We start from the raw sequence: 21773 nt of genomic DNA, 5'->3' as shown, positions 1-21773 counted from the left end.
AGGTACTTAACTCCACCCATAATGACTCACTAATCACCCAAACCACCCCCACATGTAGCTGCATGTCAAGGGAAGAAGATAGGAACAACATTTTAAAAATAATTTAAGATCTTACACCTTAGGCAGGGTTGGGAAGGTTACTATACTGATTTTTAAGGTTTATTATAAACCAGCAGTTTTTATGCACCACATGTGGAAGAACTCCCACAAAACAGCAGGTATGCCGTCACTCCAAGTCCCACCAAACCACTGCGTCGTAGCAAGTCCACACAATAGTGTGCAATCTTGAGGTGGAGGTTTTTGTTTTGAGGAACAATTAGAACTTTCGACCGAATCAATGGAGAGATTACACTCCACTGCTGTTGCACTGGTACTGTCACGTACAGTGATATTTCTCCCACTGCTGCTAAGTGTTGTCTCTAACCTGCACAACCAACTGTGATTCTATATTATGCTGCTGTTTATTTCTGATGCAAATGTTTCTCTACTTGGAGATGAGACATTTCTGTCTCCTTTTATTTACATTATTATTGTTTTACATTTGACATTGCACTTTGACATCGCAAGATGTATTCTCTCTCTTTCCTACTCAGATCATGTTCTCAGATTTGTCTGCATTCCAACGGAGAGAGAAGAAATTAGCACACGTTTTTGTATATAGGCCTAATGTATTTTATAGTGATATATGTGGTAAGCACATGCATCGGTCTGATCCACACAGACATAAAAATGGAGAACATCATGCTGGTGAACCAACGACAACAACCCCTCAGAGTCAAACTCATTGACTTTGGTCTGGCCGTTCCTGCCTCCGGGCAATGGAGGATTGTGCCAAATCTTGAGTATAGAGCACCAGAAGTATTCCTGGGTCTCCCGCTCACAGAGGCACTTGACATGTGGTCACTGGGCTGTGTCGTGGCCAATGTGATGCTGAGCCGGCATTTATTCCATGGAAAGACTGAATATGATTTGGTTCAATCCATCTTCTTGACACTTGGTATGCCAGAGCAATCTCTCTTGGATGCTGGAAAAACAACCTGCAGCTTTTTCATTCAGGACGACGACACATGGAGATTCATGAAACCGGAGGAGTATTCCGCAGTGGTAGAGTTTGGAGCAGAAGATGAAGACCTCTTCTTGGACGATAGCTGCTCCCTGGAAGAAGTGTTCGCCTCCCTGTGTGACGATGCTGATGAAAGCGACAACGCGTGGGTCTTCATGGACCTATTGAAACAAATGCTTCATCTGGATCCAGAGGAGAGGATAACACCTGACCAGGTGTTGGACCATCCCTTCATCACCACCAAGCCAAGTCCCACCAAACCACTGCGTCGTAGCAAGTCCACACAATAGTGTGCAATCTTGAGGTGGAGGTTTTTGTTTTGAGGAACAATTAGAACTTTCGACCGAATCAATGGAGAGATTACACTCCACTGCTGTTGCACTGGTACTGTCACGTACAGTGATATTTCTCCCACTGCTGCTAAGTGTTGTCTCTAACCTGCACAACCAACTGTGATTCTATATTATGCTGCTGTTTATTTCTGATGCAAATGTTTCTCTACTTGGAGATGAGACATTTCTGTCTCCTTTTATTTACATTATTATTGTTTTACATTTGACATTGCACTTTGACATCGCAAGATGTATTCTCTCTCTTTCCTACTCAGATCATGTTCTCAGATTTGTCTGCATTCCAACGGAGAGAGAAGAAATTAGCACACGTTTTTGTATATAGGCCTAATGTATTTTATAGTGATATATGTGGTAAGCACATGTGAGCAGTTTTTAAATTAAAACCGGTGAAAGAAATATTGTGTCATAAGTTCTTATACTGTAGAGCCCATGGGCCCTTCTTCTCTTCACATTACAGGTCAATTATATTATGAACACTTTTTACATTATGAAAAAGTAATAATTATCTTGGTGAAATGGGTATGGAGACGTGGGAAGACCTCTGTTATACTGAACAAACAATATAGCAATGATTACTTAACAAAACATATCCCTTACAAGTTACAGCACCTTTAACATTTCACAAAGGATAATAATAAGTTCTGTGTCATAGACCTATTTCTGTACTTCTGTTGAAACTCGGAGTCAAAGAGGTGTAAAATGGTCTCAGTTCATCCATAATGTGATCATTAACAGGTGATCTGTCTATTTAGATCTATTTAGCATTTGAAAAAAAATAATTGAATAAAAGTGCAGTCATCACAACCCTATTGAAACTAATCCCACACACCTGAGTGCTCCTCATTCCCTCATTCCCATTTGTCAATGGGAGGAACAATAGGTACTTAACTCCACCCATAATGACTCACTAATCACCCAAACCACCCCCACATGTAGCTGCATGTCAAGGGAAGAAGATAGGAACAACATTTTAAAAATAATTTAAGATCTTACACCTTAGGCAGGGTTGGGAAGGTTACTATACTGATTTTTAAGGTTTATTATAAACCAGCAGTTTTTATGCACCACATGTGGAAGAACTCCCACAAAACAGCAGGTATGCCGTCACTCCAAGTCCCACCAAACCACTGCGTCGTAGCAAGTCCACACAATAGTGTGCAATCTTGAGGTGGAGGTTTTTGTTTTGAGGAACAATTAGAACTTTCGACCGAATCAATGGAGAGATTACACTCCACTGCTGTTGCACTGGTACTGTCACGTACAGTGATATTTCTCCCACTGCTGCTAAGTGTTGTCTCTAACCTGCACAACCAACTGTGATTCTATATTATGCTGCTGTTTATTTCTGATGCAAATGTTTCTCTACTTGGAGATGAGACATTTCTGTCTCCTTTTATTTACATTATTATTGTTTTACATTTGACATTGCACTTTGACATCGCAAGATGTATTCTCTCTCTTTCCTACTCAGATCATGTTCTCAGATTTGTCTGCATTCCAACGGAGAGAGAAGAAATTAGCACACGTTTTTGTATATAGGCCTAATGTATTTTATAGTGATATATGTGGTAAGCACATGCATCGGTCTGATCCACACAGACATAAAAATGGAGAACATCATGCTGGTGAACCAACGACAACAACCCCTCAGAGTCAAACTCATTGACTTTGGTCTGGCCGTTCCTGCCTCCGGGCAATGGAGGATTGTGCCAAATCTTGAGTATAGAGCACCAGAAGTATTCCTGGGTCTCCCGCTCACAGAGGCACTTGACATGTGGTCACTGGGCTGTGTCGTGGCCAATGTGATGCTGAGCCGGCATTTATTCCATGGAAAGACTGAATATGATTTGGTTCAATCCATCTTCTTGACACTTGGTATGCCAGAGCAATCTCTCTTGGATGCTGGAAAAACAACCTGCAGCTTTTTCATTCAGGACGACGACACATGGAGATTCATGAAACCGGAGGAGTATTCCGCAGTGGTAGAGTTTGGAGCAGAAGATGAAGACCTCTTCTTGGACGATAGCTGCTCCCTGGAAGAAGTGTTCGCCTCCCTGTGTGACGATGCTGATGAAAGCGACAACGCGTGGGTCTTCATGGACCTATTGAAACAAATGCTTCATCTGGATCCAGAGGAGAGGATAACACCTGACCAGGTGTTGGACCATCCCTTCATCACCACCAAGCCAAGTCCCACCAAACCACTGCGTCGTAGCAAGTCCACACAATAGTGTGCAATCTTGAGGTGGAGGTTTTTGTTTTGAGGAACAATTAGAACTTTCGACCGAATCAATGGAGAGATTACACTCCACTGCTGTTGCACTGGTACTGTCACGTACAGTGATATTTCTCCCACTGCTGCTAAGTGTTGTCTCTAACCTGCACAACCAACTGTGATTCTATATTATGCTGCTGTTTATTTCTGATGCAAATGTTTCTCTACTTGGAGATGAGACATTTCTGTCTCCTTTTATTTACATTATTATTGTTTTACATTTGACATTGCACTTTGACATCGCAAGATGTATTCTCTCTCTTTCCTACTCAGATCATGTTCTCAGATTTGTCTGCATTCCAACGGAGAGAGAAGAAATTAGCACACGTTTTTGTATATAGGCCTAATGTATTTTATAGTGATATATGTGGTAAGCACATGTGAGCAGTTTTTAAATTAAAACCGGTGAAAGAAATATTGTGTCATAAGTTCTTATACTGTAGAGCCCATGGGCCCTTCTTCTCTTCACATTACAGGTCAATTATATTATGAACACTTTTTACATTATGAAAAAGTAATAATTATCTTGGTGAAATGGGTATGGAGACGTGGGAAGACCTCTGTTATACTGAACAAACAATATAGCAATGATTACTTAACAAAACATATCCCTTACAAGTTACAGCACCTTTAACATTTCACAAAGGATAATAATAAGTTCTGTGTCATAGACCTATTTCTGTACTTCTGTTGAAACTCGGAGTCAAAGAGGTGTAAAATGGTCTCAGTTCATCCATAATGTGATCATTAACAGGTGATCTGTCTATTTAGATCTATTTAGCATTTGAAAAAAAATAATTGAATAAAAGTGCAGTCATCACAACCCTATTGAAACTAATCCCACACACCTGAGTGCTCCTCATTCCCTCATTCCCATTTGTCAATGGGAGGAACAATAGGTACTTAACTCCACCCATAATGACTCACTAATCACCCAAACCACCCCCACATGTAGCTGCATGTCAAGGGAAGAAGATAGGAACAACATTTTAAAAATAATTTAAGATCTTACACCTTAGGCAGGGTTGGGAAGGTTACTATACTGATTTTTAAGGTTTATTATAAACCAGCAGTTTTTATGCACCACATGTGGAAGAACTCCCACAAAACAGCAGGTATGCCGTCACTCCAAGTCCCACCAAACCACTGCGTCGTAGCAAGTCCACACAATAGTGTGCAATCTTGAGGTGGAGGTTTTTGTTTTGAGGAACAATTAGAACTTTCGACCGAATCAATGGAGAGATTACACTCCACTGCTGTTGCACTGGTACTGTCACGTACAGTGATATTTCTCCCACTGCTGCTAAGTGTTGTCTCTAACCTGCACAACCAACTGTGATTCTATATTATGCTGCTGTTTATTTCTGATGCAAATGTTTCTCTACTTGGAGATGAGACATTTCTGTCTCCTTTTATTTACATTATTATTGTTTTACATTTGACATTGCACTTTGACATCGCAAGATGTATTCTCTCTCTTTCCTACTCAGATCATGTTCTCAGATTTGTCTGCATTCCAACGGAGAGAGAAGAAATTAGCACACGTTTTTGTATATAGGCCTAATGTATTTTATAGTGATATATGTGGTAAGCACATGCATCGGTCTGATCCACACAGACATAAAAATGGAGAACATCATGCTGGTGAACCAACGACAACAACCCCTCAGAGTCAAACTCATTGACTTTGGTCTGGCCGTTCCTGCCTCCGGGCAATGGAGGATTGTGCCAAATCTTGAGTATAGAGCACCAGAAGTATTCCTGGGTCTCCCGCTCACAGAGGCACTTGACATGTGGTCACTGGGCTGTGTCGTGGCCAATGTGATGCTGAGCCGGCATTTATTCCATGGAAAGACTGAATATGATTTGGTTCAATCCATCTTCTTGACACTTGGTATGCCAGAGCAATCTCTCTTGGATGCTGGAAAAACAACCTGCAGCTTTTTCATTCAGGACGACGACACATGGAGATTCATGAAACCGGAGGAGTATTCCGCAGTGGTAGAGTTTGGAGCAGAAGATGAAGACCTCTTCTTGGACGATAGCTGCTCCCTGGAAGAAGTGTTCGCCTCCCTGTGTGACGATGCTGATGAAAGCGACAACGCGTGGGTCTTCATGGACCTATTGAAACAAATGCTTCATCTGGATCCAGAGGAGAGGATAACACCTGACCAGGTGTTGGACCATCCCTTCATCACCACCAAGCCAAGTCCCACCAAACCACTGCGTCGTAGCAAGTCCACACAATAGTGTGCAATCTTGAGGTGGAGGTTTTTGTTTTGAGGAACAATTAGAACTTTCGACCGAATCAATGGAGAGATTACACTCCACTGCTGTTGCACTGGTACTGTAACGTACAGTGATATTTCTCCCACTGCTGCTAAGTGTTGTCTCTAACCTGCACAACCAACTGTGATTCTATATTATGCTGCTGTTTATTTCTGATGCAAATGTTTCTCTACTTGGAGATGAGACATTTCTGTCTCCTTTTATTTACATTATTATTGTTTTACATTTGACATTGCACTTTGACATCGCAAGATGTATTCTCTCTCTTTCCTACTCAGATCATGTTCTCAGATTTGTCTGCATTCCAACGGAGAGAGAAGAAATTAGCACACGTTTTTGTATATAGGCCTAATGTATTTTATAGTGATATATGTGGTAAGCACATGTGAGCAGTTTTTAAATTAAAACCGGTGAAAGAAATATTGTGTCATAAGTTCTTATACTGTAGAGCCCATGGGCCCTTCTTCTCTTCACATTACAGGTCAATTATATTATGAACACTTTTTACATTATGAAAAAGTAATAATTATCTTGGTGAAATGGGTATGGAGACGTGGGAAGACCTCTGTTATACTGAACAAACAATATAGCAATGATTACTTAACAAAACATATCCCTTACAAGTTACAGCACCTTTAACATTTCACAAAGGATAATAATAAGTTCTGTGTCATAGACCTATTTCTGTACTTCTGTTGAAACTCGGAGTCAAAGAGGTGTAAAATGGTCTCAGTTCATCCATAATGTGATCATTAACAGGTGATCTGTCTATTTAGATCTATTTAGCATTTGAAAAAAAATAATTGAATAAAAGTGCAGTCATCACAACCCTATTGAAACTAATCCCACACACCTGAGTGCTCCTCATTCCCTCATTCCCATTTGTCAATGGGAGGAACAATAGGTACTTAACTCCACCCATAATGACTCACTAATCACCCAAACCACCCCCACATGTAGCTGCATGTCAAGGGAAGAAGATAGGAACAACATTTTAAAAATAATTTAAGATCTTACACCTTAGGCAGGGTTGGGAAGGTTACTATACTGATTTTTAAGGTTTATTATAAACCAGCAGTTTTTATGCACCACATGTGGAAGAACTCCCACAAAACAGCAGGTATGCCGTCACTCCAAGTCCCACCAAACCACTGCGTCGTAGCAAGTCCACACAATAGTGTGCAATCTTGAGGTGGAGGTTTTTGTTTTGAGGAACAATTAGAACTTTCGACCGAATCAATGGAGAGATTACACTCCACTGCTGTTGCACTGGTACTGTCACGTACAGTGATATTTCTCCCACTGCTGCTAAGTGTTGTCTCTAACCTGCACAACCAACTGTGATTCTATATTATGCTGCTGTTTATTTCTGATGCAAATGTTTCTCTACTTGGAGATGAGACATTTCTGTCTCCTTTTATTTACATTATTATTGTTTTACATTTGACATTGCACTTTGACATCGCAAGATGTATTCTCTCTCTTTCCTACTCAGATCATGTTCTCAGATTTGTCTGCATTCCAACGGAGAGAGAAGAAATTAGCACACGTTTTTGTATATAGGCCTAATGTATTTTATAGTGATATATGTGGTAAGCACATGCATCGGTCTGATCCACACAGACATAAAAATGGAGAACATCATGCTGGTGAACCAACGACAACAACCCCTCAGAGTCAAACTCATTGACTTTGGTCTGGCCGTTCCTGCCTCCGGGCAATGGAGGATTGTGCCAAATCTTGAGTATAGAGCACCAGAAGTATTCCTGGGTCTCCCGCTCACAGAGGCACTTGACATGTGGTCACTGGGCTGTGTCGTGGCCAATGTGATGCTGAGCCGGCATTTATTCCATGGAAAGACTGAATATGATTTGGTTCAATCCATCTTCTTGACACTTGGTATGCCAGAGCAATCTCTCTTGGATGCTGGAAAAACAACCTGCAGCTTTTTCATTCAGGACGACGACACATGGAGATTCATGAAACCGGAGGAGTATTCCGCAGTGGTAGAGTTTGGAGCAGAAGATGAAGACCTCTTCTTGGACGATAGCTGCTCCCTGGAAGAAGTGTTCGCCTCCCTGTGTGACGATGCTGATGAAAGCGACAACGCGTGGGTCTTCATGGACCTATTGAAACAAATGCTTCATCTGGATCCAGAGGAGAGGATAACACCTGACCAGGTGTTGGACCATCCCTTCATCACCACCAAGCCAAGTCCCACCAAACCACTGCGTCGTAGCAAGTCCACACAATAGTGTGCAATCTTGAGGTGGAGGTTTTTGTTTTGAGGAACAATTAGAACTTTCGACCGAATCAATGGAGAGATTACACTCCACTGCTGTTGCACTGGTACTGTCACGTACAGTGATATTTCTCCCACTGCTGCTAAGTGTTGTCTCTAACCTGCACAACCAACTGTGATTCTATATTATGCTGCTGTTTATTTCTGATGCAAATGTTTCTCTACTTGGAGATGAGACATTTCTGTCTCCTTTTATTTACATTATTATTGTTTTACATTTGACATTGCACTTTGACATCGCAAGATGTATTCTCTCTCTTTCCTACTCAGATCATGTTCTCAGATTTGTCTGCATTCCAACGGAGAGAGAAGAAATTAGCACACGTTTTTGTATATAGGCCTAATGTATTTTATAGTGATATATGTGGTAAGCACATGTGAGCAAAAAACCGGTGAAAGAAATATTGTGTCATAAGTTCTTATACTGTAGAGCCCATGGGCCCTTCTTCTCTTCACATTACAGGTCAATTATATTATGAACACTTTTTACATTATGAAAAAGTAATAATTATCTTGGTGAAATGGGTATGGAGACGTGGGAAGACCTCTGTTATACTGAACAAACAATATAGCAATGATTACTTAACAAAACATATCCCTTACAAGTTACAGCACCTTTAACATTTCACAAAGGATAATAATAAGTTCTGTGTCATAGACCTATTTCTGTACTTCTGTTGAAACTCGGAGTCAAAGAGGTGTAAAATGGTCTCAGTTCATCCATAATGTGATCATTAACAGGTGATCTGTCTATTTAGATCTATTTAGCATTTGAAAAAAAATAATTGAATAAAAGTGCAGTCATCACAACCCTATTGAAACTAATCCCACACACCTGAGTGCTCCTCATTCCCTCATTCCCATTTGTCAATGGGAGGAACAATAGGTACTTAACTCCACCCATAATGACTCACTAATCACCCAAACCACCCCCACATGTAGCTGCATGTCAAGGGAAGAAGATAGGAACAACATTTTAAAAATAATTTAAGATCTTACACCTTAGGCAGGGTTGGGAAGGTTACTATACTGATTTTTAAGGTTTATTATAAACCAGCAGTTTTTATGCACCACATGTGGAAGAACTCCCACAAAACAGCAGGTATGCCGTCACTCTTATTTATTTTAAATCACAATGAAATACTGTTCTGTTTCCCACTGCATTTGATTGTTCTTTTCTGAACAGTAATGTTTTATGTATTTTTGTTTAGTTGTGATTTTATATATGTTTCCTGATTTGTGCAAAGCACATTGAAATGCAAACAAATTAGTATAGACAGTGGTCTGGGTTCTGTACAGAACCAGACCACTGTCTTCTATACTAAAGTGGAAACAAATAGCCCCCCTTTCCCCTCAACAACACACACCTTGTGAAAGGTGTTCCCTGATTGGCCAGAGAGGGCCATGCTACTCTGACCAACCAGGTTACATCTCCCCTAAGTACCCTGACTAGACTGCATATATAGTGCACGGTCAGTGTTTTCATCAGAGCAGATCATCTGAATCTTGAGAAAGCAGCAGGAGAAAGATTGAGGACTCAAACACACCATGACTACATTAATGACCAGGAGACAACAGGAGAGCAAAGGATTAAAACTCAAAGTAGGAGGTCTGAAAAAGCACCGCTTTGAACCATACCAGCGCTCTTCAAGGACACGTACAGGTAAGGATCAATGACCACACAGTACACTTCTCGTCTTATCTTATCTTGAAATAAAATGTATTATGCAACTTGAGTAAATACATGTGAATTACACATGTTTCCATTTACCTGCAGTTTTATTTCTATATATTACTGCTATAGTTTTTGATTTGTGAAACTATTAGCCTGCTAGTCAAACTTTAGTACATAATATCATCATAGCTTGATTCATTCATTGTTATGGACCGTGTTAGTGATACAATTAATGTGTAACTCAGCTCATGTATGTGTTGAGCCGAGCGTATCAATCACAGATTTAATAGTTCACAGCTTTAATTGATCAGGTTTGGGGAGTATTATTTTGTGTATGATATTCCATGAGTCACTCACAAGGGTCTAAAATTATCTCTCTTCTCTCTGTAGGTGCTCAGAAGAAGCAGTTGCCTTTTCAAAAACCTTCCGTGGGCAAATCCGTCGAGGTCACCACCCCAATGGCCGACGTCCTGACTACGATCGCCCCCCGACACTCCATCATTTCCATGCCCACTAGCTCTGATCCAGAGTGGGACAGATTTGAGCAGGACGCAATCAACTCTGAGGACGTCCCTATCGATGTCCTGACTACGATCGCCCCCCGACACTCCATCATTTCCATGCCCACTAGCTCTGATCCAGAGTGGGACAGATTTGAGCAGGACGCAATCAACTCTGAGGACGTCCCTATCGATGTCCTGACCACCCCCTCCCCCCAACGCTCTGTGACAGAGTGGTGCCTGGTTGGGCACAACTTGTTAAAATACGTTTAAGTCCTGCCCCAGACCACCCACTGTCCTGCTCGTTTAGCTTGGATCCAGAGTGGGGCAGAGTCAAGCTGGGTGGCGTGCTCCAGCTCCTCCCAACACTCAGACGGTCCAGAGAGTTACATGGTGTCTGAGATGGACCTGCTGGACAGAGGCCAGTACCTCGTCCAGAGCTTCATGGGGGAAGGAAGCTTTGGGACGGTGGCCAAAGCCATCAGCACGTTCACCGGTGACACGGTGGCCATCAAGATATTGAAGCATTGCCGTGATCACGATGAATTGGCAGCACGTGAGGTAAGCAATAGCATTGTTCTTGAAGATTTTAATATTTGGCTCTGGTTTATCATTAAGTTATCTAATCTAAATCTTTCTTGTATTCCTAGATTGCCGTGTTGCAAATGATGAAAGTCCTGGACCCTGACACGTGTGGAACAGTGAGATTTCACGACAGCTTTGTGCATAAAGGATTGAGGTGCATGGTGTTTGAGTCTCTGGATGTTAATCTCCTGGATTTCTTGAACGAGAGACATGTCCCTATGTCCATGATGGAGACGAGATGCATCATACAGCAGGTATGGCTTTGACAATTACATTTTAAAGTGATGGCACAAATATTGATACAAAGATACAGGGTTACATTGCTGAATTTCTGATCATGCTCTTTATTCTTGTCTTGCAGCTTGTCATTGCACTCCAGGCCCTGAAGGGAATAGGCCTGATCCATACAGACATCAAACTAGACAACATCATGCTGGTGAACCAACGAGAACAACCCTTCAAAGTCAAACTCATTGACTTTGGTCTGGCCGTTCCTGTCTCTGAGACCAAGCAACGGAGGATCAGACCTCCTCTTGAGTATAGGTGAGTTATATTGAGCTGTTATTATTGTATTCATCATTGCCTTATTATCTGCATTACTGAAAGCTCAATGCAAGCACATATTAAAATGGAAAGTGTAACAAGTGCAATTGAGAACTTGAAGAAACTTAGAAAGTTGCTAACGTTATCCTTTTCTTTTACAACCCACAGATCACCAGAACTCTTCCTGGGCCTCCCGATCACAGAGGCACTTGACATGTGGTCACTGGGCTGTATGGTGGTTAAGGGGATGCTGTTCCGTGATCTCTTCGGCGGGAAGACTGAATATGATGTGGTGAGTACTGTGCTGATGCACTGCACATTACTACATGCATACTTTGAATAAAACTATGCAGTAATTACATGTTTATCTTTAATCCATATATCCACTGTTTATGAAATATTCTCAATATGTGAAATATCTTGTGTTTTTTCTGCAGGTTCAATCCATCCTCTTGACGCTTGGTATGCCAGAGCAATCCCTCTTGAATGCTGGACAAACAACCTGCAGCTTTTTCATTCAGGACGACAATACATGGAGATTTAAGGTATGACTGCAACCAATACTGGAGTAACAACTTCATCTCTGTATATCATCTCTAAGTATAAGGCTATCTTTGCACATCATTCAATCAGATCACTAAAAATGTTTCATTTTGTGTTTTCCAGGAACCAGAGGAGTATTACACAGTGCAGGAGTTCAAGGCAGAAGATGAAGACCTCTTCTTGGACGAGACCTGCTCACTGGAAGAAGTGTTCTCCTCCCTGCGTTACGATGCTGATGAAACATCTTGTGACGTCTTCATGGACCTGTTGAAACGAATGCTTCATCTGGATCCAGAGGAGAGGATAACACCTGGCCAGGTGTTGGACCATCCCTTCATCACCATGTCTCACCTATGACCGTCTCAAGGTGTTTGGGGTCAACCATTGCAAATGTAATGCACTCCCAGTTATTGGTATTGGATTTTGTGTACAGTACATGTTTGACTATGACAACGCCACAAGATGGTGATGTCGGCCAACACTGATCCAGACAGGACACTATGCTACCTAAGACACTTCAGTCAACTGAAACTGAGATCATGTGTGACCCATGGACCCATGGTACTCTTAGTAGTTATACTGTATATTCTTTAAGAACACATGCACTATCACTGACTGTTACTATATGACTATATACTATACACACTGCTGCTGCAGTGCTGCTAATAGATGCTATCCGTTACGTATACACTTGTATATGTGTGATATTATCTGCTGCTAAGTGTTGTCTCTAACCTGCACAACCAACTGTGATTCTATATTATGCTGCTGTTTATTTCTGATGCAAATGTTTCTCTACTTGGAGATGAGACATTTCTGTCTCCTTTTATTTACATTATTATTGTTTTACATTTTTATATTTGACATTGCACTTTGACATCGCAAGATGTATTCTCTCTCTTTCCTACTCAGATCATGTTCTCAGATTTGTCTGCATTCCAACGGAGAGAGAAGAAATTAGCACACGTTTTTGTATATAGGCCTAATGTATTTTATAGTGATATATGTGGTAAGCACATGTGAGCAGTTTTTAAATTTAAACCGGTGAAAGACATATTGTGTCATAAGTTCTTATACTGTAGAGCCCATGGGCCCTTCTTCTCTTCACATTACTGGTCAATTATATTATGAACACATTTCACATTATGAAAAAGTAATAATTATCTTGGTGAAATGGGTATGGAGACGTGGGAAGACCTCTGTTATACTGAACAAACAATATAGCAATGATTACTTAACAAAACATATCCCTTACAAGTTACAGCACCTTTAACATTTCACAAAGGATAATAATAAGTTCTGTGTCATAGACCTATTTCTGTACTTCTGTTGAAACTCGGAGTCAAAGAGGTGTAAAATGGTCTCAGTTCATCCATAATGTGATCTGCTCAGATCATTGACTGTTCAGAAATGCTTTGGAAGGATGGCGACCTGGAGGGGCTCGTCCGGGATTTGAACCCGGGACCTCTCGCACCCTAAGCGAGAATCATACCCCTAGACCAACGAGACCTGTATTCACTGTAATATTTACTCTCACAAAGCTGTCTGATGCACTCGTGGCATTCTTGAAGATGTCAGAGATGATGCAGGTAATGGAGATAGGAGGGTCAATTTAACCCATCAATCAACTTTCAGAAGATTGCAATATTGCTTGGGTTGTGGGTTCAAGTCCCTCTTTGTGTTCACCCAAAATTGCTGAACCGGTGTGCCTACATGTAACAGTGGTAGTCGTGGCCGAGCCGTTAAGGCGATGGACTAGAAATCCATTGGGGTCTCCCCGCGCAGGTTCGAGTCCTGCCGACTACGGAGCTTTATATTTTGTGCAACAGGTACAAACGTTGGGTGTCACTTTGTAGTGTCATGTTGATGGCTTCCATTGAAAATGAGGTTCTATTTTGTCTTCTTCCAGGCTACAACATACTTCTTACCATGACATGAACTAAGGCGAGGGACGGTGGAGTGCAGTGTCAACAGTAGGGCTTGCCCTTTGTCTTTACCCAAAACAAAACACAACCATCTTCATCTTGTTCATGGCGTTAACGATCAGCCGTTGCAAACTTTACCCAATACCCCGCCAGGATGACTTGAAATATAGTCAGCCATGGCAATTTTTGTTAGTCTCTCAGGAGACTTTATAACTGTGAAATGTAATACATTACAATGTGTGAAGCTATTCCCTTAGTTTGACCCATAACATGATACTTAAAGCAGAAGTAAAACATGTAAATGTTGCCTGTATAAGGTGGTATCCCAACTTTCAGCAGCCATCTCAGATTTCCCCATGGAATCTGAATTTCAACCTTTGTGATGTGTTACTAGACAACTTTACAAATGCATTGGTGAAGACATTTCTCGGCAAGGGATGTATTCACCAGATCTGCCGACTACGGAGCTTTATATTTTGTGCAACAGGTACAAACTTTGGGTGTCACTTTGTAGTGTCATGTTGATGGCTTCCATTGAAAATGAGGTTCTATGTTGTCTTCTTCCAGGCTACAACATACTTCTTTCCATGACATGAACTAAGGCGAGGGACGGTGAAGTGCAGTGTCAACAGTAGGGCTCGTCCGGGATTTGAACCCGGGACCTCTCGCACCCAAAGCGAGAATCATACCCGTAGACCAACAAGCCTTGACTTCTTTGGCATCTTCCGTGTAGCACAGCTGTTTGATGCACATGTGTCCTTGAAGATGTCAGCAATGCAGCAGGTAATGGAGATATGAGTGTCAATTGAACCCATTAATCAACTTTCAAATGTTGCTTGTGGTGTGGGTTCAAGTCCCCCTTTGTCTTTACCCAAAACAAAACACAACCATCTTCATCTTGTGCATGGCGTTAACGATCGGCCGTTGCATATGTGACAATAGCCTATAGGCCTACTGAGAAGTATCAGCTGGGTGAAGACATTTCTCGGCAAGGGATGTATTCTCCAGATTTGACGTTTTTCTGATAACATTCCCATATTATTATAGTTATTGGACAGAGTAACTGGGAGGGCTCGTCCGGGATTTGAACCCGGGACCTCTCGCACCCGAAGCGAGAATCATACCCCTAGACCAACGAGCCTTGTTTTCTGTTCCATCTTCAGTCTGACACGGCTGTTTGAAGCTGTTAGTCATGGCTGAGTGGTTAAGGCATTGGGGTCTCCCTGCGCAGGTTAGAAACCCGCCAACTACGTATAGGCTACGGCATGTCTTTACTGAAGGTGTATTGATCAGACAACCGTTACAACCGTTGGGTGTCACTTTGTATCGTCATGTTAGAATCCTGCCGACTACGTAACGCATGGCATGTCTTTACCGAAGCTGTTTTATAATCTCTTTGAAAAAAGATTTGGTCACGTACATTGTGGTGTGTAGCAAAGTGGTTTTTTGCACGAAATAGAATTAGTTCCAGACCGAAGAATGTGTGAACACAGCATTTGCCAACTATGTAATTAACATTTGACCCAATCTGCTCAGATCATTGACTGTTCAGAAACGCTTTGGAAGGATGGTGACCTGGAGGGGCTTGTCCGGGATTTGAACCCGGGACCTCTCGCACCCTAAGCGAGAATCATACCCCTAGACCAACGAGCCCTGTATTCACTGTAATATTTACTCTCACAAAGCTGTCTGATGCACTTGTGGCTTCCTTGAAGATGTCAGAGATGATGCAGGTAATGGAGATAGGAGGGTCAATTTAACCCATCAATCAACTTTCAGAAGATTGCAATATTGCTTTGGTTGTGGGTTCAAGTCCCTCTTTGTGTTCACCCAAAATTGCTGAAACGGTGTGCCTACAAGTAACAGTGGTAGTCGTGGCCGAGCGGTTAAGGCGATGGACTAGAAATCCATTGGGGTCTCCCCGCACAGGTTCGAGTCCTGCCGACTACGGACCTTTATATTTTGTGCAACAGGTACAAACGTTGGGTGTCACTTTGTAGTGTCATGTTGATGGCTTCCATTGAAAATTAGGTTCTATGTTGTCTTCTTCCAGGCTACAACATACTTCTTTCCATGACATGAACTAAGGCGAGGGACGGTGAAGTGCAGTGTCAACAGTAGGGCTCGCCCTTTGTCTTTACCCAAAACAAAACACAACCATCTTCATCTTGTTCATGGCGTTAACGATCAGCCGTTGCATATGTGACAATAGCCTATAGGCCTACTGAGAAGTATCAGCTGGGCACCACGCTGGAAGAGACTACACATTCAGGAGTCATAGAATCATGTGACCTCTCAGTAGTACTCTTGCGCAGCGGCAATTTCATAGTCAATGAAGTCCTACTGAGACGTGAGGTGAGGGACTCCTACCTTTATGCAAATGATCGCAAAATACCACTTTGCATTTCCGCTCTTGATTTAGATAAAGCCTTTGATAGGATAAACCATGAATACCTGAAAGAAGTTTTGGTTAAATTTGGGTTTGGCCCAAAAATTAGAGCCTGGATTGACCTGCTTTATACTGACTGTGTGAGTAAAGTGATTGTAAATGGGCGGGCTACAGACACATTTGAGGTCCAATCAGGGGTCAGACAGGGGTGCCCCTTATCTGTTGTTCTGTTCATTCTTGTGATTGAACCCTTGGCCTGTGCAATTAGACAAGATCCATCAATTAACAGCCTTCGTGTCCCTGGTAGTGGTGGCAAAGAAGCCAAATTGTCATTATACATGGATGACCTAACAGTACTATGTACAGATAACAGATCAGTGGTTAAAGTCCTCCAGTGGTGTGATCAGTTCTCCCTTGCCTCAGGGGCAAAGCTGAATAGGGCCAAGAGTGAAATCCTCTACTTAAACTGGAAGGAGCCTAAACCAGATTTCGGCCTAATAGATAAAAAAGAAAGAATAAAAATATTGGGTATAGAGATTGGAAAACAAATGGAAACGTTCAATTGGGAATCAAGACTCCCAATGATTCAAAGTAAGCTTATACGGTGGGAGGAGAGAGATCTGTCTTTTACTGGGAAAGTTCTGGTTATAAGAGCAGAAATCCTTGCCTCCCTAAACTTTTTAGCAACCACTCTCCCAGTGCCTTATTCATTCCTAGCGTCACTGAGAAGATCCATGTTTAGATTTATCTGGGGTTCCCAGCAAGAAAAACTTAAGCGTGATATCATGTACAGGCCTTTAGATAAAGGTGGGAAAGAAGTTCCAGAAGTGGCCTCAAAACTTAATGCACTGTTTTTGACACCTATTGTGAATGCTGTTTTATAGGAAAATAATACTGTTTTATGGGCTCATTTTGCCAAGTTTTGGGTTGGTCATAATATTCTGAGAACAACGGGCAAAAGACTTCCCCTTGACACACCACATGCTGAATTTAGGCCAAAACTGTATGATAATGTCCTAACCCTTGTCAGGGCAGCTGGCTTGGGTAGTGTTTCAGTAGGTTATGTGAACCGGAGAGTGGTTGAAAAAGGCTTAGCACCCAAAACTTTTAGATTAGTACCAGTAAGAACCTTAATAGAAAGAAAATGTGTTAAAGTATGGCGGAACGTTAATTGCCCGTATCTTTCTAATGCACATAAAGATTTGGCTTGGAAGGTAGTACATAACTGTCTGCCTACCAAAGCTTTTTTTTTATAGAAGAGGGTCTGCCATGAATGCAAAATGTCCACGGTCAGTTTGTGGTAAGGAGGAGGGTGTATCACATGCAATTTGGTCGTGTTACTTTTCCAAAAAGGTGTGGGGATCTTTAAGACCCTGGTTAACTAGCCTCTATAGAGACCCCACTGAAATGGATGTAATGTATGGTGCCTTTGATTCCAATGACTATGATAAATGGCAAAGATGGTGGATCGCTATCAATTGTGTAAAAGATGCAATTTGGAAAAGTAGAAATCTATTGTTGTATAAAAGATATTCTATGCCAGAACAAGCCGTAGTGAATGTAAGCCTGACATTGGTTAAAGACTACCTCATGGTGGACACAAAGTATAATTACTCAGATTTAAAAAGATTGTGGAATATGGATGAATTTGTTGTAACCCAAAGATTAATGGATGTATTTTAATTAATCTGTCAAATGAAATGGTTTTAAAGTTGTATATGTACATTACGTTATTATAGATTTGCCAGATTGTATTGTAATAGTATTGCCTGAAATGAATAAAATACCTGAAAAGCCTACTGAGACGTTAATCTGTCAAATGAAATGGTTTTAAAGTTGTATATGTACATTACGTTATTATAGATTTGCCAGATTGTATTGTAATAGTATTGCCTGAAATGAATAAAATACCTGAAAAGCCTACTGAGACGTGATTATTGCTAGTTGAAAACTTTACCCAATACCCCGCCAGGATGACTTGAAATATAGTCAGCCATGGCAATTTTTGTTAGTCTCTCAGGAGACTTTATAACTGTGAAATGTAATACATTACAATGTGTGAAGCTATTCCCTTAGTTTGACCCCTAACATGATACTTAAAGCAGAAGTAAAACATTTCAATGTTGCCTGTATAAGGTGGTATCCCAACTTTCAGCAGCCATCTCAGATTTCCCCATGGATCTGAATTTCAACCTTTGTGATGAGTTACTAGACAACTTTACAAATGCATTGGTGAAGACATTTCTCGGCAAGGGATGTATTCACCAGATTTGACGTTTTTCTGATAACATTCCGATATTATTATAGTTATTGGACAGAGTAACTGGGAGGGCTCGTCCGGGATTTGAACCCGGGACCTCTCGCACCCGAAGCGAGAATCATACCCCTAGACCAACGAGCCTTGTTTTCCGTTCCATCTTCAGTCTGACACGGCTGTTTGAAGCTGTTAGTCATGGCTGAGTGGTTAAGGCATTGGGGTCTCCCTGCGCAGGTTAGAAACCCGCCAACTACGTATAGGCTACGGCATGTCTTTACTGAAGGTGTATTGATCAGACAACCGTTACAACCGTTGGGTGTCACTTTGTATCGTCATGTTAGAATCCTGCCGACTACGTAACGCATGGCATGTCTTTACCGAAGCTGTTTTATAATCTCTTTGAAAAAAGATTTGGTCAAGAACATTGTGGTGTGTAGCAAAGTGGGTTTTTGCACGAAATAGAATTAGTTCCAGACCGAAGAATGTGTGAACACAGCATTTGCCAACTATGTAAGAAGCAACCTTTGACCCAATCTGCTCAGATCATTGACTGTTCAGAAATGCTTTGGAAGGATGGTGACCTGGAGGGGCTCGTCCGGGATTTGAACCCGGGACCTCTCGCACCCTAAGCGAGAATCATACCCCTAGACCAACGAGCCCTGTATTCACTGTAATATTTACTCTCACAAAGCTGTCTGATGCACTTGTGGCTTCCTTGAAGATGTCAGAGATGATGCAGGTAATGGAGATATGAGGGTCAATTTAACCCATCAATCAACTTTCAGAAGATTGCAATATTGCTTGGGTTGTGGGTTCAAGTCCCTCTTTGTGTTCACCCAAAATTGCTGAAACGGTGTGCCTACAAGTAACAGTGGTAGTCGTGGCCGAGCGGTTAAGGCGATGGACTAGAAATCCATTGGGGTCTCCCCGCGCAGGTTCGAGTCCTGCCGACTACGGACCTTTATATTTTGTGCAACAGGTACAAACGTTGGGTGTCACTTTGTAGTGTCATGTTGATGGCTTCCATTGAAAATTAGGTTCTATGTTGTCTTCTTCCAGGCTACAACATACTTCTTTCCATGACATGAACTAAGGCGAGGGACGGTGAAGTGCAGTGTCAACAGTAGGGCTCGCCCTTTGTCTTTACCCAAAACAAAACACAACCATCTTCATCTTGTTCATGGCGTTAACGATCAGCCGTTGCATATGTGACAATAGCCTATAGGCCTACTGAGAAGTATCAGCTGGGCACCACGCTGGAAGAGACTACACATTCAGGAGTCATAGAATCATGTGACCTCTCAGTAGTACTCTTGCGCAGCGGCAATTTCATAGTCAATAAAGTCCTACTGAGACGTGATTATTGCTAGTTGAAAACTTTACCCAATACCCCGCCAGGATGACTTGAAATATAGTCAGCCATGGCAATTTTTGTTAGTCTCTCATGAGACTTTATAACTGTGAAATGTAATACATTACAATGTGTGAAGCTATTCCCTTAGTTTGACCTCTAACATGATACTTAAAGCAGAAGTAAAACATTTCAATGTTGCCTGTATAAGGTGGTATCCCAACTTTCAGCAGCCATCTCAGATTTCCCCATGGAATCTGAATTTCAACCTTTGTGATGAGTTACTAGACAACTTTACAAATGCATTGGTGAAGACATTTCTCGGCAAGGGATGTATTCACCAGATTTGACGTTTTTCTGATAACATTCCCATATTATTATAGTTATTGGACAGAGTAACTGGGAGGGCTCGTCCGGGATTTGAACCCGGGACCTCTCGCACCCGAAGCGAGAATCATACCCCTAGACCAACGAGCCTTGTTTTCCGTTCCATCTTCAGTCTGACACGGCTGTTTGAAGCTGTTAGTCATGGCTGAGTGGTTAAGGCATTGGGGTCTCCCTGCGCAGGTTAGAAACCCGCCAACTACGTATAGGCTACGGCATGTCTTTACTGAAGGTGTATTGATCAGACAACCGTTACAACCGTTGGGTGTCACTTTGTATCGTCATGTTAGAATCCTGCCGACTACGTAACGCATGGCATGTCTTTACCGAAGCTGTTTTATAATCTCTTTGAAAAAAGATTTGGTCAAGTACATTGTCGTGTGTAGCAAAGTGTTTTTTTGCACGAAATAGAATTAGTTCCAGACCGAAGAATGTGTGAACACAGCATTTGCCAACTATGTAAGAAACAACCTTTGACCCAATCTGCTCAGATCATTGACTGTTCAGAAACACTTTGGAAGGATGGTGACCTGGAGGGGCTCGTCCGGGATTTGAACCCGGGACCTCTCGCACCCTAAGCGAGAATCATACCCCTAGACCAACGAGCCCTGTATTCACTGTAATATTTACTGTCACAAAGCTGTCTGATGCACTTGTGGCTTCCTTGAAGATGTCAGAGATGATGCAGGTAATGGAGATATGAGGGTCAATTTAACCCATCAATCAACTTTCAGAAGATTGCAATATTGCTTGGGTTGTGGGTTCAAGTCCCTCTTTGTGTTCACCCAAAATTGCTGAAACGGTGTGCCTACAAGTAACAGTGGTAGTCGTGGCCGAGCGGTTAAGGCGATGGACTAGAAATCCATTGGGGTCTCCCCGCGCATGTTCGAGTCCTGCCGACTACGGACCTTTATATTTTGTGCAACAGGTACAAACGTTGGGTGTCACTTTGTAGTGTCATGTTGATGGCTTCCATTGAAAATTAGGTTCTATGTTGTCTTCTTCCAGGCTACAACATACTTCTTTCCATGACATGAACTAAGGCGAGGGACGGTGAAGTGCAGTGTCAACAGTAGGGCTCGCCCTTTGTCTTTACCCAAAACAAAACACAACCATCTTCATCTTGTTCATGGCGTTAACGATCAGCCGTTGCATATGTGACAATAGCCTATAGGCCTACTGAGAAGTATCAGCTGGGCACCACGCTGGAAGAGACTACACATTCAGGAGTCATAGAATCATGTGACCTCTCAGTAGTACTCTTGCGCAGCGGCAATTTCATAGTCAATGAAGTCCTACTGAGACGTGATTATTGCTAGTTGAAAACTTTACCCAATAC

Source organism: Electrona antarctica, assembly GCF_951216825.1.
Source record: "Electrona antarctica genome assembly, contig: scaffold_26, whole genome shotgun sequence".
NCBI lineage: Eukaryota > Metazoa > Chordata > Actinopteri > Myctophiformes > Myctophidae > Electrona > Electrona antarctica.
Note: the sequence above shows the minus strand (reverse complement) of the source record.